Raw genomic sequence first — 26,445 nt, forward strand, 5'->3', positions numbered from 1 at the left:
CATCCATCTATCCATCCATCCATCATCCACTTGTCCATTTACCTCTCCATCCATGCATCCTTATATCCATTTATCCATCCATCCATCCATCCATCATCCATGCATCCATCCATTTATTCATCATCCATCCATCCATTCATCCATCCATCATCCATCAACTCATTTACCCATCCATTCATCATTCCATCCATCTATCCATCCATCTATCCATCATCCATCCATCCATCCATCCATCCATCCATCCATCCAATCTATTTAGCCTGGAGAAAAGTCTGGGATGTTGAAGGCCTGTGTTTACCAAAATCTTGGGAGCCAACTCAGGCATTTGGACTTTCAATACCTTCATGTTCCCATCCCAGTTTTGGTTCTTCTTTCAAACTTACCCATATTACCTGTCATCTATGCATCTCGAGCTTCTTGTAGGTTCTGCTCACAAAAAAATGACCTTCCTCTTTCTGGACATGGTGTAAAATTTAAGACCAGATCTCCTGAGTCTCTATCCTGGTTTCCATATATACTAGCCTTATGGCCTTGGGCAAATTACATAGCCTCTCTGTGCCTTGGTCTTCTCAACTACAAATGGAAATAATGACTGTACCTATTTTGGGGTTGTTGTCAGTGTTGTGTGTGAGAGTGTATGCCAAGGGCTATCACTGGGCTGGACAAATTATTCTCACCCAATGCATGCCAACTGATATTATGGCCCTTGAAATCAGTCATTATTGCTTAGTGCAGTTGTCATTTTTCTTATCCTCTACCCTACCTCCTTCCAGTGGATTTTTGGCCACAGTGTTTTATTTCCATATATCTCTTTTTAAGCTTCCTGGGATCTGTTGAAATCTCTTATTTTTCAAGAGCCTCCTCTTTTCCTCCTTGTTATTATGAGCTTATTCCTCTTTTCCTCTCTTTTGTTCTTTTCTGCTCTTACTTTCTTTCTCACTGTCCCTGGCAGTCATTTTACTCTTATTTTATAGTGTCTCATAGGGAGGGGTGACACAGAGGTGAGTGCCTGATCCTTTTTCTCTGTTTATTTTTGAGAGTTCCAAATCACCTAAGATGACTGAGTCTCTGTCTTATTCAAAGGATGAAATAGCAGTTTCTTTGTAGTGGGTGGTAGAGATTTCTCTGAGCTCTCTAACCTCCTGCATGACAGTTCCATACATGGTCTCTACCACGTGTGTTGGGGTTCTATGAAGGCTATCACCTGGCATCAGCTGCTCTGCTTGGACTGTAGATCAAAGTAACCTATTTCAGCATCTCTCTCAGGGAGCCTAGAGCGTTTTACACACCACAATCTTCTCATTACTAAGACGAAGGGTGAATTACCACACTAACTGAACCACCCCAAATACTGCGCCTGTGCTAACAGGGATTGCATATAACTAGAGAGAATTTACTGAGGACAACATGATTCCCAGGTGCAGGTTAAGGAATTGCCTTCTTAGTGGAGGAGAATTGCATTGAGGCAAGTCAGCGACACGAATGAAGTCACTCCCTGTTCCATAATTTGCAGCTGAAAAAGTGTCCCTTTTTGCTACTGGCCTGCAGAGTGTTTGTGAGGTTTCATGTAAGAAAAGCCTTTTTTCTTTTCAAGGGTACTCAGTATAATGCTTTAATCACTCTGGATGCAAAAATATGTGAATAAAACTCATTCTATTTCTGATCACAGCTGAGGCTTTTTTTCTCAACAGTCCTTTCACGGTGGCTGTCTGCAAGAGGCAAACCAATCTAATGTTGTCTCTTTGATTCTTTTGGAATTTTTTTCTCTGGTAAGGGTCAACAAGAAGCTAAATGAGAAGAAAGCCAAGAAGTAACAACAAAAAGAAAACAAATTGCATCATTAAACAAATAAAGAAAACGGACTCATGGCTCCTGGACAGCCACAACGAGGGGCGTGAGGACAGGGTCACTTCCCCAGTGGTCTCTGCCCTCAGTCCCCCACTGGAGACCTCACCCTCACATGGATGCTCAGGGATGTGGTTCTTTGGGTTCTCCCTGTGGTGAGGCCAAGAGTCTACCCAGCTAGGGGCCCTTCCTCATGCATCAACAGCAGGATGTCTGGGCTGCACGGTTGCCCTTAGACTCCCATCCAGGACATTTATATTTCATACACTTTTATTGTATAGCTGTGCACTTATTTTGAGGAAATGAGAAAACAAACCAACTGGCTGTTTTTTTTTCTTTTTTCTTTTTCTTTTCAGTTGGAGTCTCACTCTGTCGCCCAGACTGGAGTGCAGTGGCACACTCCCAGTCACCGCAGCCTCGACCGGCTGGACTCTGTTAATCCTTCCTCCTCAGCCTTCCATGTAGCTGGAACTACAGGTGCATGCTACCACACCTGGCTAATTTATTTTATTTTTATTTATTTTATTTTTATTTTATTTTATTGTAGATATGACATCTCAGCAAGTTGTCTGGGCTGGTCTGGAACCCGCATGCTCAGGCAATCCACGCTAGGATTACAGGCTGAGCCACCGAGCCGGGCAGGCTGTTTTTTTCTTTCTATACTTTCAACACAGACCACTCCTGGTCGCTGGCATGGGTGAAGTTTTCCTCTCACACCAAGTAATTATCCAGCGGGCACCCACTGGATATCCTACAATTCAATTCAACTGACACCCTCCCCGGAGTTCATGTAGACATCACAGATGAAGGACTGAGTTCCACAAGAATGCCCCACTTCAGACACCGGTAGCAAGTCCAAAGTTACGGTCTGTGCTTCTGACCAACCTTCCTGTCACCCAGGAAATTACAAAGGTCTTAGGAACTCTGTGTCAGGAACCAGGGTCAAAGACCAAATCCCAAAAAAGATGTTCCTAGCACCCCTATGACTCAAAAAGTTCCAAGGGTTTAGAGGCTTTCTTCTAGAAAGCTGTCATCAATATTTTAAATAATAATACTATTTCTTATTTCACTTTCCCTAAAAAGACAAATAATAAAGCAGCAAGGGGTATGTACATCTGTTTTGCATTCATTATCTATTCTTGAGTAACAAAGTGCCTTCAAACTCAGTAGGTTAAAGCAAAAATGACTGTTTATTACCCCTTCCTGTGTCTGTGGCCAGGAACTCACCCAAACCCCTGGTGCTGGCCCCAAAGACACTTCCATTTACTGAAGTCAGAGACTTGCAACTTTTCAAGAAAAAGAACAAAGCTGCGGGCTCAGCCCTCTCTCTGCCTCTGGTCTCTGGAACATGAGCGTGCCGATGTCTCCTGCCACCTGAAGGGAGTGTAAGGTCTGGGCAGTTAGCCACTCATGGCTGCAGGGAGCATGCTAGTTGTCTTAGTTCATTTTTCATTGCTATGCTGGGCATGGTGGCTCATGCCTGTAATCCCAGCACCTTGGGAGGCCAAGGCAGGAGGATCACTTTTGGCCAGGAGTTTGAGATTAATGTGGGCAATATAGCGAGACTGTATCTCCACACACAAAAAAATTAGCCAGGCATAGTGACATGTACATGTAGTCCCAGCTATTCAGGAGACTGAGGTTGAAGGATCGCCTGAGCCAGGAGGTTAAGGTTGTGGCAAAAGAGTGAAATTCTGACTCAAAAAACAGCAACAACAGCAAAACAAGGAATACCTGAGGCTGGGTAATTTATAAAGAAAAGAGGTTCACTTGGTTCTTGAATCTGCAGACTCTACAAGAATCATAGTGCGGGCATCTGCTTCTGTGAGGCCTCAGAAAGCTTCCACTCATGGTGGAAGGTGAACGGGAGGTGGCATGCCACACGGCAAGAGGGGAAGCAGGAGAGAGAAGGAGGTGTCAGGCTCTTCCAGACAACCAGCTCTCATGGGAACTGCTAGAGTGAGAAGCCACTCATAACTGTAGGGAGGGCACCAAGTCATCTGTGAGAAACCCGCCCCCCCCAGACTCCTCCCACCAGGCCCCACCTCCAACACCAGGGATCACATTTCAATGTGAGATTTGGAAGGGACAAGCACCCAACCTATACCACTGGTCCTTCAGAAGTCACGAGAAAGCACTGACAAGCTGGTTGCTCAGGGTGACCATGGCCAGCACCTGTCTGTCATGGCAGCCTCTGATGACACTGGGCTCCCAGGGGATGGGAACCTGTAGGCCCCGTAGAATGACCGTGTGGTTGGGAGCCTGGTATGAGTGTCTAGTTTTGATGCCAGGGGAGGCAGTTTTGGGGGGCAAAGGGTGTGGCACTGGTCAGCTTTTACAGCTTGGTTGGACAAGCCTCTTGGGCAGCCCAGGGCGACGTCAGCTCAGACTCCCACACCAGCAGGGGCCACGGAGGCTAGCGATCCCCACACTCCATCAGCCTCAGACAGTTACATAAACGGCCTTTCAGAAGGCCTGGTGTGAAACACAGAGTGCATGTTTTGCTTGGTGAGTAGGTTTGTGCTTGTTTATTTGTTTTCTTTTTTTTACACACTCAGCTTTCCAAGGTTGGCTCTCTGCTGCACACTTGGGAGCTGCAGCATCTCCGAGGTGTCATCACACGTGGTGAGGGGGTTAATACCTCCCGCCAGGGTCTCTGCTGGCTGTGGAGACCAGCCTCCGTCCAGGACCGGCTTCCCTTCCTGCGCTTTGCATGGCAAGCTGGATACCCTTGCAGCCCTGAGCTGGGTATCCTCACCAGGACCTCCAGAAGCACCCAAGTCTTGCTCTGTCTGTCCCTGCTGCTGGGAGGGTCACAGGAGTTCTGCACATGGTTACTCTATCCCAAGTCTTGTCACAGATGGAACTTCAGGGCTGTAAACTGTTTCCAGAAGACAGAGCACACACAAATGGAAGTGCCAGAATTCTGTTTTCTAATGGGTTGTGGAAACAGCAAAAACAAAACAAAACAAAACAAACAAACAAACAAACAAAAAACCGGCATCATCCTGTCCTGAATGTTAGACACAAAAGCTCCTACCCTGTAAAACCAAGGGAGCCAGACAAGCAAAAACAAGCAAACAAAACCTCCTGAGGCGGAGATCTGGCAGGCACATGCAGAGGGGCGTTCCTGGGGGCCTCCCATCGCTTCACCCTCGTGGATGCACCTTGTGGGGAGGAGCAGGCATCACCTTGTGCCCAAGAGGATGCTGGGTGCAGGCAGGAGGGCAACAGCCCCTCAGTCCACATTTTGACATGAGTAGAGCAGGAGTAGCTTTAAAAAGTGGGAACAGGAGGCACCAGGCGGAGATCAGGAACCTGAAACCTTGGGACCCCAGATACTCCTCAGAGGAGAAGTCAGTAATGGAGGCAACCCAATGGGAGCTGCAGGGGAGCAGAGCCAAGAACCCTGTGCTCACCTGAGAGCAGGGCTGCCTGCAGGTCCATCAGGAAGAGGGAAGAGGGAAGAAGAGGGAAGAGGGAAGAGGGAGGGGAGCATCACAGGTGAGAAGGAGAGGAGGAGGGACATAACCTCCTTCAAGAAGGAGGGGCAGAGGAGGGAGCACCACAAGAGAGAAAGAGAAGAGGAGGGACACATCTCCCTCAGGATGGAGGGGAGAGGGAGGGAACCCCTCAGGGGAAAGACTGGGCTGGCAGTTGGTCACACCGGAAGGAATGGGTGGCCCAGGTGGAGAGTAGGCAAGTTCACATGCCTGGAGCTGCCTTCCAGACCTGTGGGGGCCTCCAGCTCCTGCTTGTCTTGCTGAGGGAGGCAGCATGGAGCTGTGGGTCTCCACCCAGGTATAATGGGGAATCTTGCCCTTCCCCTTCCGGGCTCTGTGATGGTGGGTAGAAGCAGAGTTCCCCTTTGCCTCAGTCTTCCCATCTGTACGTTGGGAATCTTTTTTTTTAAGTTGGAGTCTCATTTCATTGCCTAGGCTGGATTACAGTGGCACACTCACAGCCACCTCAGCGTCAACCTGCTGGGCTCCAGCGATCCTTCCATCTCAGCCTTCCAAGTAACTGGAACTACAGGTGAGTGCTGCCACACCCAGCTAACTTTTGATTTATTGTAGAGACGAGTTCTTGCCAAGTTGCCAGAGTTGGTCTCAAACCCTCCAGCTCAAGCAATCCACTTGCCTCAGCCTCCCAAAGTGCTGGGATAACAGGCTGAGCCACCAAGCCCAGCCTATGTTGGCAATTTTTAATAGTAACCCCAGTGAATATGTTCCCTGGAATTCTTTATGTGAAGGTCTGTGAGGAGCGCCTGGTGCGTGGGAGGCATTCCATCAGTAGGGTCATCATGTCACTTCCAGCGCTGACACTCCTGTATGTCCCCTGCTTTCACAGCAGCTTCTACAGGTGTGTTCATGTGCCGTCCTGCTACCTATAACCAACACTACTTAAAAAGAAAGACTTGTGTCAAGCAATGGCTCCTAATCTTGTGGATACATTAAAATCTCCTGGGGATCTTCTGAAAATTCCAAAGCGTAGCTACTTCTCACACTCATGACGTACCCATCACTGGGGCTAAACCTCCTTGTGTTTTGAAGCTCCCCAGATGACTCCCGTGTGCAAACAGGTTTTTAGACAACTGGCCCAGACTGCATGTTAGAGCAGAGGAAAGAGCCAGTGACTGGTACATTCTCAGGTGTTTGTTAAGACTCTTTTTTGGTAACCTGTTAGCTCTATTTCTTAATATTCTTTTTGGCATAAGAGACCACCAACCTGATGGCCAGACTTCATCATACAGACACAGCTAAAAATCAGGTCCTGATTAAGCCAGACCAGGGACCATGGCCGTATTATATCATCTTAACTCTGAAGGAGCAATTTTGTTCTCGCCTTTCTCAATGTCTTTTCCCATGGCCAAGCCCTTCTCTGGGGACTTTTGTTCTGGCTGGGTCCGAGATCACATAATCTTCTATGACTTTGATCTTCCCTCTACCGCTTCAAGCTCCCTTAGATAAAAAGAGATTCAAAAGGGAACAAACAATTTCAAAATGGATTTAGCAAGACCCAATGAGGGGCTGTTGCTGTCCATTAATTCTGAATGCCTCTCCTCCCTGCCTCGGGAGGGCATTCATCATCTTTGGCAGCGTGGCTGTGCTGTGCTCCCACACAACTAATTATGCTCCCTACCTGCCCAGGCGGTTCTGCTTTTCCTTCCAAATGGCAGTTCCTCTTTCTCCAACAAGGCCAGTCGTTTCCCTCTGGCTATTTTGCCATGTATGAATTCACATCAAATCTCCTCTCCTTTGCACCTGTCCATTTCTGAAATTTAGATTGATCTATGACCGAGTGAGAAATTACCCTCCTCAAAGTTGTTTGTCATCGTTTAGGGACGGAGTTTAGAAATGATGGCATGCTACAGTGTCCCACCTGCCTTCAGCCCCCTCCCCTGCCCCCCAGGGAGGGTTTCTGAGCTGGACACCATTGTACGTGACTGCACATTCTCCTGACCTGCCTTGGGCGTGAAATAGGCGCAGATCAGATGTTATGACCCAGTGCTCACGTCTGCATGCAATTCAGAATCAGGTTTATCTTAATGTTTTCTCCACATCCTCCTTTCAAGTTTTCCTTCCCTCCCCTTCTCTCTTTCTTTCCTTCAAGTTCTCACTCTGTTGCCCAGCTTGGAGTGCGGTGGCATGATCACGACTCACCATAACTTTGACCTCCTGGGCTCAGGCAATCATTCTGCTTCAGCTTCTTGAGTAACTGGTCTTGCTGTGTTGCCTAGGCTGGTCTTAAATTCTTGAGCTCAAGCAATCCTCCTGTCTCGACATTCCCAAAGTGCTGGGATTACAAATGTGAACCACCTTATTTATTTGTTTGTTTTTGAAACCGAATTTCACCTTGTTATCGAGGCTGGAGTACAGTGGCACCATCATGGCCCAGGCGATCCTCCAGCCACAGTCTCCCAAATAGCTTGGACTATAGGTGTGTGCCACCACGCCTGGCTGATTTATTTGTTTTTTGCAGAGATGAGGTCTTGCTATACTGTCCAGGCTGGTCTCAAACTTCTGGCCTCAAACAGTCCTCCCTCCTAAGCCTCCCAGAGTGCTTGGATTACAGACATGAGCCACCAAGGCGCATAGCTTCCTCCCAGGGATGCTGTCTTTGTCTTACTTCTAGCTTAGGCTCAGGTCTTCCTGTATGGGATCTCAGGGAGCAGTTTTTTTCCCTGTAGCCTTATACATTGGAGGGAATGTGTACATTGAGCCAGCATGGCGGTTCTTTCCAGCCCTCTGCTGTCACTCTTCTCCTCTTACCTTTCAGGCATTTGGAACTGTTGATGGCTGTGTCCACATGTCAATCTCACTAGCACCGTATGTCCTTTTGCTAGAGATGCGTCAGCAGGCTTGCACAGCCTGTGTCCACAGCTCTGGTGCTCGGTCATGCAGCGACCTCACCCTCCAGGTAGCTGACATGGTGTTTTCTTTCCCTTCTCTGTTTGTGACTTCATCAGATGCCTGTTCTCACTCGCTGTTCAGACTTTCATCTCTTTCTGCAGATAGATTTGGGGACCAGGTGCTTCATCACACCCGAGAGAAACAATAGCTGTGATTGTAAGATAGAATCATTGTTCTAAAGTAAAAGAGAACTCCAAATGGGTGTTCTTCAAGGTTGAGGGGGTAGAAGAGGCTCAGAGGAGGAGAGGAGCAATGTCCCTGGTGTACAGTGTTGCATGAAAAAGTGTGATGCATGAGAGGAGACCCCCCAAAACACATAACTGTGCCCTTGCAGGTGAGGGAAATAATGATAGCCGTGGTGTTTCAGGGATTCCTCTCCATCTCCTCCACGTCAGATAAACCCCAAGCAGCTCTCTGAGACTCCTCAAGATTTCGCAGGCCCCAGGAAATCGAAGGGAGAGTTTTGAATGAGACCACACAAAGCTTTGGCCCCGGCTCTTGGAGTTCCAGCTCTTTCTGATGTCCCAAGTGCAGCCACAGGGTTTGGACAAGGAACCTCTCCTGCTTCCAGGTTCTGCTGATTCACCAACTGACACCTGTCAGGCCAGAGGTTGAACTCTTCTCTGTCTGGCTTTCATGGCCTTCTTGTGCTACAAGACACGGTTCTTTTTCTCTACTCTGCTTCTCTTAATAGTGTTGGCAGGTGCCACTGGATGACATAACGATATTTCAACATGACCATCACAGAGAGCTCTACATTGCTGTCTATGGCTCTCACTCCAAGGCAGCTGGATTACAGTGTATCTGTTCCTATTTACTGGGTACATCATATGCATTTCTGTTACGTAAACTTATAATATTATGCCTTCAGTATTATAATAACCTTTGTTATACTACTTAATATGTAAATAATATTTAATAATATAATGACCTTTATTAGTATAGCCATGCTAATAAAGCTGCACAAATGTCATTGTATACTTACTGTGCACTTGGTGATTGTTTAATATGTGTTTAATATGTATTTACTAGCCTGGCTCGGTGGCTCAGCCTATAATCCTGTGCCTTTGGGAGGCTGAGGTGAGTGGATTGCCTGGGCAGGCGAGACATCGTCTCTACAATAAAATAAAAAAATCAGCCGAGCGTGGTAGCACGCGCCTATAATTCTGGCTACTCGGAAGGCTGAGGCAGAAGGATCGCTGGAGCCCAGCAGTTCGAGGCTGTGGTGGCCGGAAGCAGCCACTGCACTCCAGTCTGGGCGACAGAGTGAGACTCCAACTCAAAAAAAAAAAATGTATTTACTATGTATCTGTCTTCCACATGTTAGATCTGCCAAAATAAGGAGATTTTGATGCTGAAAAATGATACTATAAATAAGACCCCTCAAATGCATTATTTTACATCAGGCAGGGATGACCACAGCCGAAATGTTTGCATGAGAACCGACCTTAAATGCGGCAGAGGGATAATTCAAAACTGAACACATCTCGACTAATCATGTAAATAAAAGAAGCAGAAGCATGGATAATCCAAAGCAATAAATAATAAAAAAAAAGATTTTATTCTTTGAATTAAAATGTTTATTTTGCATTTTGCGACTGATGCGAGTCTCTCATGCTGTTCTGTTTAAAGTGGCTTATTGATTCCACAGTGACTAAAGGTGTTGGGGGCAGGGACAGCCAACACAGGGTCTATTCTTCCATTCACCTGCAGAATGAATGATGCTTGTGGAACAGGCGGCTGCATCTCTCAGTGGTGTATGTGAACACAGTGGTGGTCTCAGATGAGATTATTGTTTGGAACTACTGGCATCCTGTCCCACCCTACCCTGCACACCCCTGGACTTTTCTCTTTGTCTTGGAATGTTGGCAAACAGGATGGCACCAGTTATCTTTTGGGGGCAGGCCCCTTATACTACAGGCTTCCCCACTAGGGTGTGTTCTAGGAGCCCATTCCAATCAGCATACCAGCTTTCAGCTTCAGTGAATTTTTTTTGGAGAGTCTTTCAACGTGCTTGCCCATTTCGTGATGGGTTATTTATGAGCACACCTGCTCATATTGTGCTGAGTATTCAGCAGTTTTTTGATCAAAAATGGCAGAACCCCTGTGCCCCACCCCACAATCTAGCCCCGAGCAACTTTTTTTTTGTTTCTAAGGATGAAAATAGTCCTCCAAGGGAAACATTTTGCCCATGTGGAAGTGGTGAAACAAAAAATGGCAGAAGCACTAAATGGCATCAACACTGATGAGTTCAAAAACTGTTTCGTGCGGTGGAAATACACCTGCATCTCAATAGGTGTATTGCATCAAAAGAAGAGCACTTTGAAGGTGACAAGTTTAAACATGTAAGAATAAATATATAAAGTTTATAAATCAATTCTGGTCTGGGGGAGGTTTCCCCTTGTATATGTCCAGAAGTGGGATTGCTGCATAATATGGTAATTTTAGCTTAAGTTTTTTTGTTTTCCAAAATGCTTGTACTAATTTACATTCCTGCCAACAAGGGGTCCTTTTTTCTCTACATCATTGCTAATATTTGTTAGCATTAGTCTTTTTGAAATAGTCATTCTAATCGGTGGGAGGTGATATCTCATTGAGGTTTTAATTTGCATTTCCCTGTTGATTAGAGATGTTGAGCATTTTTTCTATATCCCTTCATCATTCATATATCTCTTCTTTTGCCCATATTTTTATTGATTATTTGTCTTATTGACATTGAGTTGATTGAGTTTCTTAAATATTTTGGATATTAATCCCTTACCAGATGTATGGTTTGCAAATATTTTCTGCCAGTCTAGGGGTTGTCACTTCACTCTGTTCATTGTTTCCTTTGCTGTGTAGAAGCTTTTTAATTTGATGCAATCTCATTTGTCTGTTTTTTTCTTTTGTTGCTTGTACTTTTAGAGACTTCTCTAAAAAAAAAAAAATCACTGCCCAGTCTAATGTTGTGAAGCCTTTTACTGTGTTTTTCCAGTAATTATACAGTTTTAGGCCTTACATTTAAGTTTTTATTCATACGAAGTTGCTTTTTGTATATGTTGTGAGATAAAGATCCACACTTCATTCTCCTGTATGTGGATATCCAGTTTTCCCAACACCATTTCTTAGAGAAACGGTCCTTTCCCCATTGTGTGCTCTTGGCATCTTTGCTGAAAATCAGTTGGCCGTTAAGTATTGTCACTTGACTAGAAATACTTATTTCTGAGTTCTCTGTTCTGTTTCATTGGTCAACGTGTCTGTTGTTATGCCACCAACATGCTGGTTTTACTGTAATTGCTTTATAATATATTTTGAAATCAGGGATTGTGATGCCTCCTGTTTTGTTTTTGTTTGTCCGTTTTTGCTCAAGATTGCTTTAACTATTCAAGGTCTTTTTTGGTTACATACAAATTTTAGGATTGCTTTTTTTTATTGTTGTGAATAATGATATTGGAATTTTGATAGACAAGGCATCAAATCTGTAGATTGCTTTGGGTAATATGGACATTTCAACAATATTAATTTTTCCAATCTATGAACATGGGCTATCTTAACCATGTCTTCAATTTATTTCATCAATGTTTTGTAGTTTTTAGTGTACAGATCTTTCACCTCCTTGGTTAAATTTACTCCTAAGTGTTCTATTTTTCTTATGCTATAGTAAATGGGATTTTGTTTTTACTTCCTTTGTTGGATAGTTCATTGCTAATTTATAAATAAGCTGCTGTTTTTTGTATGTTTATTTTGTAAGTCATCTTCTACTATTATTGTGTTACTGTCTACCCCTTAAGATCTATTAATATTTGCTTTAAATATTTATGTTCTATTACTTTTGGTGCATATATATTTATAATTTTTATAACTTATTTATAAATTGACCTTTTATTATTATTTAATGATGACCATCTTTGCTGAATGTATCAGTTCTAACAGTTTTGGTGGAGTCTTTAGGTTTTTCTGGATATAAGATCATGTCAACATAAAACAGAAACAATTTCATTTCTGTCTTTCCTATACGAATGTCGTTTATTTATTTTTCTTACCTAACTGCTATGGCTAGGACTTCCAGGACTACACTGAATAGAAGTGGTAAGAGTAGCCATTCTTGTTTGGTTCTTAATCTTAAAAGGAAAAATTTTCAAAATTCTATAATTGAATATGACGTTAGCTGTGAGTTTGTCATGTATGACCTTTATTATGCTATAGCACATTCCTTCTATACCTTTTTGTTGGGAGTTTTTATCATGAGCAGATGTTACATTTTGGTCAAATGTTTTTTCTGCATGGATTGAAATGATTGTGTGGTTTTTGTCTTTTATTTTGTTAACATGGCATACCACAGTTATTGACTTACATGTGTTAAACCATTCTTGCATTTCTGTGATAAATCACACTTAATCCTGGAGAATAATGTCTTTAACGTGTTGTTGTCTTTTTTCTCCTAGCACTTTGTTAAGAAGTTTTATATCTATGTTCAACGTGGATATTGATGTATAGTTTTCTATTCTTACAGTATTCTTGCCTAGTTTTGCTATCAGTGTAATACTGGGTTCATAAAATGAATTTGAAAGTATTCCCTTCTCGTCAATTATTTGAAAGAGATTGGAAAAGACCAGCAATAGTTCTTTTAAAAACGTTTGGCATAATTCAGTAGTGAAACCATTAGATCCTGGTTTCTTTGTTTTTCTTGATGGGAGATTCTTTATTAGCAATCAAATCTCTTTATTCATTATTGATCTGTTAAGATTTTCTATTTTTTCTTGATTCAGTCTTGGTAAATTGCATGTTTCTAAGAATGTATCCCTTCCTTCTAGTTATTCAATTTGTATGTGTACAGTTGTTCACAGTAGTCTATTATGGTCTTTTGTATTTCTGTGTATCAGTTATAACGTTTCTTCTTTCATTGCTGATTTTGTTTATTTGAATTTTCTCTCTTACTTTTTTGTTCATTTAACTAAAGTTTTGTCAATATTGTTTATCTTAAAAAAAAATCCAAAATTTAGTCTTGTCGACCTTCTCTATTGTTTTTCTAGCCCCTATTCTATTTAGCTCTGCCCTAATCTTTCTTATTTCCTTCCTTCTGCTAAGTCTGGTCTTAGTTTGTTCTTCTTTTTCTAGTTCTTTGAGGTGGAACATGAAGTTGTTTATTTGAGATTTTTCTTCTCTTTTGATGTAGGCATTTATTGCTATAAACCAGACTTCCTTCTCAGAATTGCTCTGTTGCATTCCATAAGTTTCAGTATGGTTTGTTTCATTTTTATTTGTCTCAAGATAGTCTTAAATTTCTCCTTTAAGTCCTTATTTGACACATCAGTTGTTCAGAGGCATATTGTTTAATTTCCACATATTTGTGAGTTTTCCAAGATTTTTTTGGTTTTTTATTTCTATTTTATATAATTGTGGTCAGAAAAGGCACTTGGCATTATTTCAGCCTTTTAAAATTTGTTTAATCTTGTTTTGAGGCTTAACAAATGATCTATCTTTGGAATATGCACTTGAGAAGAATCTGTATTTTTCTGCTGTTGGATAGAATCTTCTGTATATGTCTGCAAGGTCCATTTGGTCTAAAGTCCAAAGTTTTCTTATTGGGTCTCCGTCTAGATAATCTGTGCAATGTTGGAAGCAGGCAAGGCTTGGTGGCTCAGCCTGTAATCCCAGCACTTTGGGAAGCCTAGATGAGAGGATTGCCTGAGCCCAGGGGTTCAAGACCAGCCTGGGCAACTTGGCGAGACTTCATCTCTACAATAAACCACAAAAGTAGTAGCCGGGCATAGTGGCATGTGTCTGTAGTTCCAGCTACTTAGAAGGCTGAGGCAGAAGGATTGCCTGAGTCCAGCAGGTAGAGGCTGCTGTGGCTGTGAGTGTGCCACTGCACTCCAGCCTGGGTGACAAGAGTGAGACTCCAGTTCAAAAAAAAAAAAAGTTGGAAGTGAGGTATTGACGTCTTCTACTATTATTGTATTGCTGTCTATTCCTTAAGATTTATTAATATTTGCTCTAAATATTTAGATGCTGTGATTTGGGGTGCATATATATTTATACTTATTTTTTATTTTTTGAGTTGGAGTCTCACTCTGTCTCACTCTGTCTCCCAGGAGCGGCCACTGCAGCCTCGACCTGCTGGACTCTGGTGATCCTTCTGCCTCAGCCTTCCAAGTAGCTGGAACTACAGGAGTGCACTACCATGTCTGGCTAATTTTTTTGATTTATTGTAGAGATGAGGTCTCGCCAAGTTGCCCAGGCGGGTCTCAAACCCGCGGGCTTAGGCAAACCGCTCACCTCAGCCTCCCAAAGCGCAGGATTACAGGCTGAACCACCGAGTCCGGCTATTTATACTTATTAAACTTATTTATAAACTGACCTTTTTATTATTATACACTGATGACCTTCTTTGTTTCTTTTTACAGTTCTTGACTTAATATCTCTTTTTTTCTGATGTAAGTAGCTTCCTCTACTCTCCTTTAGTGGAATATCTTTTTTTATTCCTTCAGTTGTAATCTTTGCATGTCCTTAGATATAAAATAAGTCACTTGTAAGAGGCATATAGCTGGGTCTTTTTAAAAGAAAAATGTATTCGGCCTCCTATGCCTTTTGATTGGATAATTTAATCTATTTCTATTCAAAGTAATTATTGATATGCCAGGACCTACTATTGCCATTTTGTTAATTGTTTTCTGGTTAATTTGTAGCTCCTTTGTTCCTCTCTTCCTCTCTTACTTTCTCTGTGGTTCGATGATTTTCCGTAGAGGTATGCTTTGAATCCTTTCTTTTTACTTATCTACTAAGAGTTTTTGTTTTGTGATTACTATGAGGCTTACGTAAAACCTAATAACAGACTATTTTAAGCTGATCAAGACTTAACTTTGATCACTTGTGCAAATCTACACTTTATACTTCCGCTATTTGCTTCTGATGGTCTGTTTTGTGTGTTTTATAGTATTTTCCCTTAACAAATTATTGGTGCTACAGTTGTTTTGATCATTTTTTCTTTTAACCTTTATACTAGATTTGTAATTAACTTTCATCCCACCATTACAGATAAGTGTCCTGAGTTTGACTTTATACCCTGCTCTCTACAGTGACTTTTATATTTTCATGAATGTTCACGTTGCTCCGCTTTTCCTACTCATTTTGCTGTATTTTCTCAGTCGCCTGGTGCGTGGGAGTCTTCCTCTTGGAGAGAATTGACTTATGTGTGTGGGTTTACTCGGTATGTTTGTGGGAAGAGAGATAGCTAGGAACCTCCTATTCAGCCATGCTTCTTCTTCAACGTGTTCAAGAAACACGTTGACTGTTTCTTACTTTCTTCCATATTTTGAAAATGCTGCCTTGATTTACAATGATATCAGGGTAATTATGAACACTTTTGAGTCCTGGCATTTGGGAAGGGGTGAAACATATTAGAGCTGCCTGATCTTTCTACAACTTCCTCACCCAACTCTTCTTGGCCTGTCGATGTGTGGAGGGAGCATAGTTTGGAGTTATTTTATAAGGTTGCTCATCTTTGTTTATTACACAATGAAGCGGCTCAGTTTGACATCAATGGAATCTTCCAATATTTAAGGCAAAAGATTGCTCTGTAGGATGTAAAACTGACTATGAGATGTTCCCTGATATCAACAGGGATACCCAGAAAGTTTTGTGTCACAGGCTGTCCTAGGAAGCAAGTCTGAAATGGAGATTTGTGTGCAGAAAGTTGACCTGGAATTGTTTTGGAAGGCAACAGGGGGAGCAACAGGGGGAGCTGAGTTGTGATACAGCTGCGAAAGAGCCCTCAGCCGGTCTAGGATATAGGAGAACTCTGGAGCTGAGAAAGTTCTCTCCAGGTGCTGTCTATTGGGGCCAGGGGGCTACGTTATGTTGTCTCACTGACCAGATACTGTTATGGACTCCCCCTGGAAATGGAACACCATCTTGGGTGAGGCAGCTCTTTTTAGCCAAAAGCAAGTTCCAGAGTGGTACTGAGCAGACAGCTGCCAATGTCATAGGACTGAGATCTGAGCTATTCACATGTGCCCACTCCATGATGCACCCAGCACATGCATGCAGGATATGGGATCTATAAGAGAAACTCTAGGAGACCTCAAAACCTGGAAAGCATTTCTTAGGAAAGGCTTTGGGAAGGATAGCTTCAGAGATGGCTTAAAGCATGAAAGATATTGTGCACATCACATGCCTTGGGAGCACTGTTTTCAGTGGAGATGTCTGAAACTTGAGAGCCTGTGGGACACATTTTGGTGAGACTGTCTGTTCAGAAGGTGGAGACAAGGGGGTGGGGATAGTTGAAGAGTAAGAGATGGTCATGGAGAGGTGAGCTGAGACCAGGGTATGGAGAGGTATGAAAGGTGGGCTCAGCTCCTTGGTTTCTTTCTCTTTTTATTTTTTTTTCTTGAAAGTAGGATTTATTGAGAAGACAGAAAAGCTCCCACAGTGAGAGGGGACCTCAGGGGGTTGCCCGGCTTCTTTCTCAAAAGCACCAGGTGTCTCACTGACAAATAGGAAAGTGATTGAGCAGAGCTGAGGCTTCGGTCAGCCACTGGAGTCTGGAGAGGTGAGAGGCGGGGAACACACACACTGGCAGCTCGAGAAGTCCAGGCACAGACACACTTAGTGAGACTGAATTAGACCGAGTTGGAGGGATGGGTGAGAGTGAAGGGTGGAGGGTCTGAGACTTCAGACCCAGTGCATGGTAGGGTCTGTTACCCTAAGGTCTGTTATGGACTTCTGGATCTGGAAGACTGTAGAGAGGCATGAGCCCACTGGGGGCGAGAGTGTCAACACTCCCCAAGGTCAGAGAGTTTGGGCTGCATTCTAATTTTGGAGGAAAACTTTTTAGACCTCGACAGGGTGTCATGAGAGTGTTAAAGAATGTATCACAGGATAGCTTTGTAAACTCTGCTTTCTCCATGTGGCTCTTTAAACTGTGGCCGCCATGTTTCCTTAGCCTTGGCCTCTCCCCTACCTTGGGGGGTGAATCTTCTCTCTCATTTACTTTCTAAGTAAACTTAGTTTGAAAACTTCAAAAAAAAAATACATAAATAAAAGAATGTGTCACAGATGCTGGCCTTGACAGCAAATGCCCATTCTAAAGTGTTTTCACTGGATCTCCTTATTCATAAGTAATTACGTACCAACCAGATATGGGTTGTGGGTATGTATTTCAGGTTGTGCAGCACTGGTAGATAAATGATAAGTAGCTTTTGCTTTGAAGACTTTCTTTTTTCTTTGAGTCTGGAAAAAGTATGATGGAACCCAGTGGGATGGAAAGATGGGCTTTTTGTTTATCTGTAAACTGCTGCGGCCAATATCAATTATCATCATTAACTAAAGTTAATCAATTAAATCATTAATGTAATGTCTTGATTCATTGGCAATAAAAAGCATAACGATGAATATTTGCCAAGATGATTTGCAGTCTCACATAAAACAGTAATTCAGCAATTAAATATAAAGGAATTTCATTATTTTGTATTGCTTTTACTTACCAAAGCCATTAATTACAAAGTAGAATAACTAGCCACAAATGGATACTAATGGAAGCATGAGTGGCAGTGAGAAAGTTGCCCAAGAAAGGATATGGCAAAGTCATTGTCAAAAGGCAAGTTGTTGTATTAATGTCTAAGCAATTTATTTCTCAGTAAAACAAAGGTTCTTGTACTGCCTATCTCATGGGAAAAATAGAATTGCTAGCAACAACATCAAAAAGCACTGCACAAATACAATTTTCTATGTAAATATTTGAAAAACACACACAAAAATCACTTATTTAAAAAAAAAATCAATACTTTGTCTGGGCGTGGTGACTCAAGTCTGTAATCCCAGCACTGAGTGGGGCTGAGGTGAGGGGATTGCCTGAGCCCACAGGTTTGAGAACAGCCTGGGCAACTTGGCGAGACCTCATCTCTACAATAAATCAAAAAAATAGAATTGAGCCTAAAGATCCCCCAGGGAGAGATACCACACCAGAAGGCTTGTCCCAGGAGATGCTGAGGGTGAACAGGAAGGTGTGAACTGGGTGGAGTTGGTGTCCTTGTCTGTCTCTAAGAACAAACCCATACATGATGCTTCAAGGTCAGATCATGATTTTTGGTCTAAATATTAAATCTGAGCTGGCCTCAGTGACTCAGCTGTAATCCTGCGCCTTGGGAGGCTGAGGTGAGTGGATTGCCTGAGCCCGCGGGTTTGAGACCTGCCTGGGCAACTTGACAAGACCTCATCTCTACAATAAATCAAAAAATTAGCCTGGTGTGGTAGCACGCACCTGTAGTTCCAGCTACTTCGGAGGCTGAGGCGGAAGGATCACCAGAGCCCAGCAGGTCGAGGCTACAATGGCTGAGAGTGGCCACTGCACTCCAGTCTGGGTGACAGAGTGAGACTCCAACTCAAAAAATAAAAATAAAAATAAATAAATAAATATTAGCTCTGTGTTGAAAAATAAATTGTACCTAATGGCATCTTCCCCTTCCTACGTGTCAACTAAAGCAATAAAGGCACATGGCATCCTTCCTTTTGGCTTCCTATGTTGTCCAGCATGACTCAACCAAATTCTCTAGTGATCCCAGGTTCCACGCACTGCTTGAGGGACCAGGAGGAATGGACTGAGGAGGGAGGTACTGAATGCAGCCTGCTACACATTCAGGCACATATACGTGGATTATTTTCTTTAATATTTAAAAAGCCCAGATTTTTTTATGCCTAGATTTTCCTTTCATTTGCTATAAATAGTTCGGTATGTCACTTAATACACCAAAACTTTGTTTTATTTATTTATTTTATTTTAAATTCAGGGATACATGTACAGAATTGTTGCATGAGTATATTGCATGATGGTGAGGGCTGGGCTTCTACTGAACCCGGGAATATGGGTAGTTTTTCAACCTTGTCCCTCCACCTCCTCCCCGCTTTAAGAGTCCCTAATGGCTATGATTCTCATATTTATGTCTATACAAGAAGACTTTGAGTACAAGTGCTTACACACACTATCTCTCTCTCTCTCTCTCTCTCTCTCTCCTTAATGTCAGTTCTGATTCCAGACATTGTAGTCTGTTTCTAGATAGATGGCAATATGAATATTGAACTAAAGACACCCAACAGACCTAGCTTCATCCTCTCCAAGAAGTGACTAGACTCCCCGGGCCAACTATTCACACATGTCCCCAAGAGTCCTGGCTTTCTTTGGAAAGACAGCGGTCCCTCTCAGCACTCCCAATGCGCCTGTCATGGAAATCAAGTAGGGGATGCAGAGGCCAGCGTCACCACTGGGGAGGAGAAAGGGGTCTGGGGACACGTAATGGAGTGTTTTACATTTTGTGTATGGGGCTGTCGATGGAAACATCACGGGGCTTTTTTGTTTCCACTCTAAAGGCTGACGGGACTTCTGCTTTTGAGATAAAGGAGGATGCCAGCCGCCTTCAACGTTCCTTTCTCTCCACTGGGGAACTCTGTGATTTGCATTTTAGATGTAAATTCATGTAAATCAGCGCTTATTTTCAGATGGACTCCTCCCATTGAGAACAGTCTGGAGTCATTCTCTGATGCCAGTGTGCAGTTGTTCCCCATGTCATTTCTCAGCATATGGATTAAACCTGCACTGGGAGATACAGTCATGAACAGGCACACAAGACAATTGACCCTTATTTCGCCACAAGGACGGGAAAATCTAATTATAATGCCTTTTCCAGCATCTGAGACAAAGCGAGTCTATATGGCAGTTCAGTCAGTTGGCCGGCATGTGGGCTGGCCAGTACCATTCCCTTGTTGGTCAGCTGCAATCTTTTCAGCCTTTAGTCCAAAGAAAGCATGCCATCCCTGGCCAGTGCATTACCAGGCGATGCCTTTGGTTTAAGTGAAGCAAGTGAATGCATGGAAATCAACCCAAGTTAACCATCCCTCCAGGCAGACCTAGCCACCTAGCTGTGTTCCTGCAAATGACGAATGTGTCATTCTGATGATCACAGATGTGACCTGAACAGAAGACATTATGAAGGAAAAAGTTGTGATACCCAGGTCATTGAAAAAAATAGATGCTGATAGGACTTAGCTGGCCATCTCTCTTATTAGCATCAAGTACAGAAATAATAGATAGAGAAGTTTCTGAAGGTTGAAAAACTGGGGAGTGTCTAAAGACACCCACTTTCTGTGAATGAAATATTACAAGGACTTAGATAAACTTCAGGAAAAGTCACTGAGCCTGAAATAAAGCAGAAGACCAGTGGGAAACGCATTCATCCATGGGTCAGTTGCTACTGTAGACAGAAGACAAAGAGGCTTCTCAATGCTTATGTGAGGAATGTGTGATGAGAAGCGTTCTGAACAAGATGCAGGTGCAAAGAGGAGGTCTTAGCAAGGATGGTCAGAGAAAGTTCACAGAACTCCCCTGCGCATCCTGGATGAAATGAACTAGGCAGCATCTCAGAGACAGAGGAGTTTAAACTAGATGGCACTCTCAGTAACACCATGAGAAAGAATTCAAAGGAGAGTGAAAACAATTGAGACTTTTTCTTTCGCCTTGCAACCTCTGTAAACCTATTCAAAACAAAACCAGATTACTTTTGATATGTGAATGGCTAGCTCTTCCTGATTATTTTTCAACTTTCTGTTTTAGGAGATTTGAAAAATAAGAAAAGGAAGATTTGCCGCTGAAAGTTTGCCATCCTCTCTGACTCTTTTTCTGTCTCAGGACCACGGCTAACTCCCCTGGCTTGGACAACTGCTGTGTCTGCAAGGATTGACAGCATCCCTCAGGCCCAGAGTCAGATGGGAGGGAGGGAGCAGGTGGAGGTTGAATGAGCAGGAAGAGCCAGCTTGTTAGCAGGGAAGGGAGTCTACTGGGAAGAGGAGGAGGCAACAGCTCCCTTAAAGGGAAGAGACAAGGGGAATTAGTGGGGAATTGGTATTCAAATGCAGGTGGAAAGGCTCTAGCTAGATCTCTATGCTCTTTCCATAATGAGCAGCCAATAAATAGAAGTATCCCACTGGAGAGCCCACCAGTGGGTGGAAGACCAGTTGGGGAGGGAGGTGTTTGCTGAGAAAGGCAGCTACGCTTTGGGGCTTGAAAACTGTGACTCTGTGTAAGAGACAGAGTAGGGTGATTTATTCCAGTGATGGAATAGCCATTTTCAGGGATAAAAGGGGCTGTTATGCTGAACACGGAGACCAGCTGCCCCTTCATTCCATGGACACTGGAACAAAAGGGAGTGAATTCATGGAACAGCAGGAGGGAGCAGGTGAGGAGTTGGTGGGGAGGGATAGGAGAGGGGTATGAATGAACATCTCAAACATCTCAGCTATAAAAGTTCTGAGACCTGAAGTGAGGTCTCTGAGTGAACCTGCCATGTTTTCTTCCTGGAGGTCTTCAGGAGTGCTCTGATAAGAGAGGGAGCCACCTCCATGGGGCTTACTGGGGACTGGCTGTGTAGGGCAGAAGGGTGAGACATGGAGACAGGGCCTGGCTGTCAAGGGCTGTGGAGCTCTGAGCTTGGCCTGCCTCGGGAATGGTTGTCACAGACAGAAGGTAAGGGAGAGTGCACAGGTCTGAATCAACTCACAGGGGCCGCCCTGCTCCCCATGACCGATGAGTCCACAGCATCTCTGTGATTTTCACCTGTATGTCCATCTCTTTCCTGCTCCACCACTTGGACAGACTCCACCCCAATTCTCCCTCCTTATTTCTGCCAGTCAAACCCCACAGGCTCACGCTACCAAATTCCATAACAGCAGCCTACAGCAAAGCAAAAAAGGCACCTTGATGATACCAGAAAAGGATGGAGCCATAGACCCCTTTCTGAGAAGCTTTTGAAGTAGCCAATGTAGAGGTTATTGTTACTGATTCTATTAAGAGTAATCTCTTTTATCTTTGAGGAAAGGTAGCTGTACATTCAGATCATGTTATGCTGCAGAATTCTCTGCATCAGAAAGGTTGTTATTAGCGGGAGGTTCGTCCTAGACTCTCAATGCCTATCACTCTGTGATGGCATTTTCCTTATTTTAGCATTTCCTGTTTGGGAGTGATACCATGGAAGATGAAACTTCACTTATTGAACCTTAACTGAGGATGAACAGAGAGAAAATACAAGAACTAAATGTTTTTCTCCTCTAATCCTCATATAAATCTGACTCTATCTCTCCTCTAATTTCATATGCATCCCTCCCTAATAACACCAGACCTGCTCAGTGATTAATCTTTTCAGCAGTTATCAGGCATGGTCATGCTTGCTTCACAGAGAAGATGGAAACAATCAATAGAGTAATCGCTAAGCCTCGTGCAATTAGATGAAGAAGCAACATCCTAGTGAGCCGAATGCCTCTTTCACCTGAGATTATTTTGTTTGTTTTCATGGAAAAATGGCAAAGTCTGGGATGGTGTCGTATCTGGTGACTTGGGTATAGCCCAGCTAATATCTCTTCTCTGTCATCCCTTGATGATGATGGCTTCACTTGCCACTCAATATCTTGGGAATGTTGTGAGCACTTACTAAGTTTGTCCATGGACAACAATTTGGTCAATTTTAGAATTAAGATTCAATTCACTTATCATAAAATTTGCCACTTAAAAGCATATATTTTAGTTTTTTGTTTGTTTTTTTGTATATTCAGTAGGTTGTGTGACTATAACCAGTTTAATTCCAGAACATTTTCATTCCTCCAAAAAGAAACTTATGTTATCACTCTCCATGCCCCTTCCCCAGTCCCTGGTGACCATTAATGGACTTCCTTTCTCTATGAGTATTTACCTATGCTAGGTATTTCATATAAATGGAATCATACACTATACCATGTTTTGTGACTGGCTTCTTTCACTTAGCATAATGTTTCCAAGTCTCATCCTTGTTGTTGCATGTGTCAGTGGTTTATTCTTTTTCTATGGTTGGATATAGCAAATCCTCATTTAACATTGTCAACAGGTTCTTGGAAACTGTGACCTCAAGTGAAATGACTTGTAATGAAACCAGTTTACTTTTTTCTCATCAGCATTATAACAGAAATGAATATAATTGCATTATTCAAATACCTTTTGTAAGTCCTTTCACGTAAAGTCTCTGTTTCTAAGAACTTGTCTATGGTAAATAAAGACTTATTGTAATATCCCATTGTGTGAACCCACCACACTTTGCTCATCCATTTCATTAATTGATGGACATTTATATTATTTCCACTATTTTGAATAATGCGGCTTTGAACATATTTGTACAAGCTTTCACGTAAACATATTTCAATTCTCTTAGGTATGTGTTTAGGAATTAATTTGCTGGGCTTTGTGGTCACTCTAGGTTCAACTTTAGAGGAATTGCCAAATGCTGTTCATGGTGGGTGAGCTAACATTTAACATTTCCACCACTGGCAATTGTTAGGGTTCCAGATTCTCCATATCCTTGCTAATGCTTGACATTACTCCTTTTCAGATTATAGCCATCCTAAGAGGGTGTGAAATGGTGTCACTTTGTGGGTCTGATTTACATTTCCTTAATGAGTAAGGAGGTTGAGCATCTTTTCATATATTTGTTGGGCCCTTTAGACATCTTCCCTGGAGAAATAACTATTCAATAACTATTTGCTTATATTTCAGTTATTTGTCTTTCCATTGTTGAATTTAAAGCTTAAAAGATCTTTATATTTTCTGGATGCAAGCCTCATATCAGATATGTGGTTTGTAACTGTTTGAACAATTTTTTGGTGCCTATTTTTAGACTGCCTTCTCAGTTCCTTGATAGTATCCTTGGATACTCAAAAGTTTTAAATTTTGATGAGAGCTTTAGCCAACTTTTACTAAAATGACTTAGGTCAGTGCTTCTCAGCTTTTCATTATCACACTCCCTAAAGATAGTATTTTAATTTAATTTAATAAGATAAGCTAAATATATTAAGAAATAGATTTTTGGAATCAACATTGAGCTTTGAAGGACCACAAATTGTGACAATACATAAGATTCCTTTTCCTCTAAGTATCAACTTTTGCTCCTAGAGGCTGATATTTCCTTTCTTTCCTTAGTAAACAGTGCAGAGCTGGTCTGTGACGGCATATGCAGGGTTTCCCTGTGAAGAACCTAGAAAATCTAAACTCTTCCAGAAGAATCTTGCAGTGCCCCAGTGCTCAGAGGCCTAAAAGAGCACTGAGCCCCCTGCCCTTAAAGGAAAGCCTGAAAGCCCAGCAGATGCTCTGACATCTGGAAATAAAAGAAGATGCACTTTCTTGGGGATGGGCAAGAGGTCTTCAGACAGGTGAGAATCCTGATGTCTGTGCCTGACTTTGTTCATTGGCTAAGAAACACCTTCAGGTGAAATGAGAGCTGACTGGGGGTAACTGGATGATCAACTGAGATGTGGCCAAATCAGAACTCGTGGCTGAAATGACAGTTCTGGATCATCTGTGACTGTCCTGCTTCCCTGGGTACTTAAGCATGGCTGGCCCAGGTAGCCTGTCATTGCAAAGTCTTTTCTACTGCAGGAAGTACTTTCTTTCCAGAGAAGGAGCAGAGATGGTGAAGTTGGATGCAGGGTGAAGAGCTCATTTTTCATGACTTCTTCCCCTTCTTATTCTTGATTGTACCAAATGTTTTATTTTCTTATTTTAAAAGCAAGTATTTTCCTCAGTCAGAGAAGACTCAAAGATTAATCACATCATAAGAACCATTCTAATTCATACTCTCTTGGGCTTCTCAGTAATTTCTTTGTCAATAAATATTGTACGTATGGTATTCTCTGCTTACATTGGGAAAAAGTTGAGTTTTCTTGGTGGATTTCTTGAATCCTTTAATTATCTAGGGGAAGAACCCAGAATAGGTGTACCTTTAAAACAGGGCATCCCTAATTATCTCCATGTGTGTCAGATGTGATGCTCAGAGGACTTGATAACATGATTATTCTTCATTAAATACTTATTTATCATCTATTATGTGGAAAACACTTTGTTAAATACCATGAGGGCTGTAAGGTAGCAAGACCTTGTGTCTCTGGCCAGAGACAGCTCACCATATAGTGAGCCAAGATTAAAACTTACAGAGATTCTACAACAAAATCTCTGTGAGACCAGATACGAGAAAAGTCACAGTGTATGAAAAAAGGTACAGAGGTACGGACAAGAGGGACAGTAACTATTAGGTCACACTCCCAATGGGGGATCCAGAATGTTAGGTCAGACCCACCAGGGTGTGAGTGTCTGGGGTGCAATCCGGTGCCTTGAGAATGATGCAAAAAGTTGCACAGAAGTTAGAGTAGAAAATATAGTTTATTTTAAAACTAAATTAGAAAGAGAAAAAGGAGATTCACCTTCCCAAGGCAGGGGAGGGGGCCAAAGCCAGGAAACATGGCCTGGCTATAGCTCAAAGACCCCGTGGTCACGCCATGACTTAGCAAGGTAATGGTGGTGGCTGCTCACAGTAGAGTCCTAAATGGATTTCTACCCTTTGATGGGGGAAGGTCATTAAGGTGATTGAGTGGTGGTCTGCTCCACATCATCACAAAGGGGCAGGTACTGATGTCAGGTGATGGACAGCAGGCAGATGGATGGGTTAGTCACATGATTGCTGCCATGAGGGTGGTTAAATGGGAGGAGACAAGAGAAGGGGTTTTTCCTGCAAGAGACCTGTCAAACATATCCAATCCACAAACTTCTTAGAAAAATGTGATCTATTATCATTTCTATGACTTCAGTCAGCTAAGGAGTAATCTTTGACCTTCCACCTTTCACAGGAAAACTGAAAGTTTCTTAGAGATTGTGATGCTAAACCATGAATTGAAAGGTTGGACTGTCCTTGTCTTGCATCTGATGGAGATTTGCTGAAGGGATGGGGTAAGATGCAATCTTGGCCTGCAGCAAAACATCCAAACGTTTCCTAAAACCTGCCTATTGGAAATTGATCTATGTCTAACCCATGCTAGTTTCAAAGCTTGTCAGTCTAAGCAAAAATGACTCTGCTGAGGCAAAATGTGAATTAAGTTTATTCTAAGTTTCTCAGAGTCCCTCCTTACAGTGATGGATAACAGCTGATGGCAACACAGAACTCACATAAGATATTCGGTGCATGTGTGGGATCAGCCAATCTCCCCAAAGAGCATTTTGAGTTTGCTCTGGACAATGGCCGCCCCTGAACATTTTTGAGCACTAAGGTGACTCAGTCACAAGAATGGACGAGCTGGAGGCAGGGGTAAGAGAGTGAAGGTGTGGCCCTCCAGAGGGTGGGCAGTAGTAACAGAAAAAAGGAGTAGAAAA

The sequence above is a fragment of the Carlito syrichta genome, unplaced genomic scaffold, assembly GCF_000164805.1.
Source record: "Carlito syrichta isolate Samal-C Ts95f unplaced genomic scaffold, Tarsius_syrichta-2.0.1 Scaffold287411, whole genome shotgun sequence".
Taxonomy (NCBI): domain Eukaryota; kingdom Metazoa; phylum Chordata; class Mammalia; order Primates; family Tarsiidae; genus Carlito; species Carlito syrichta.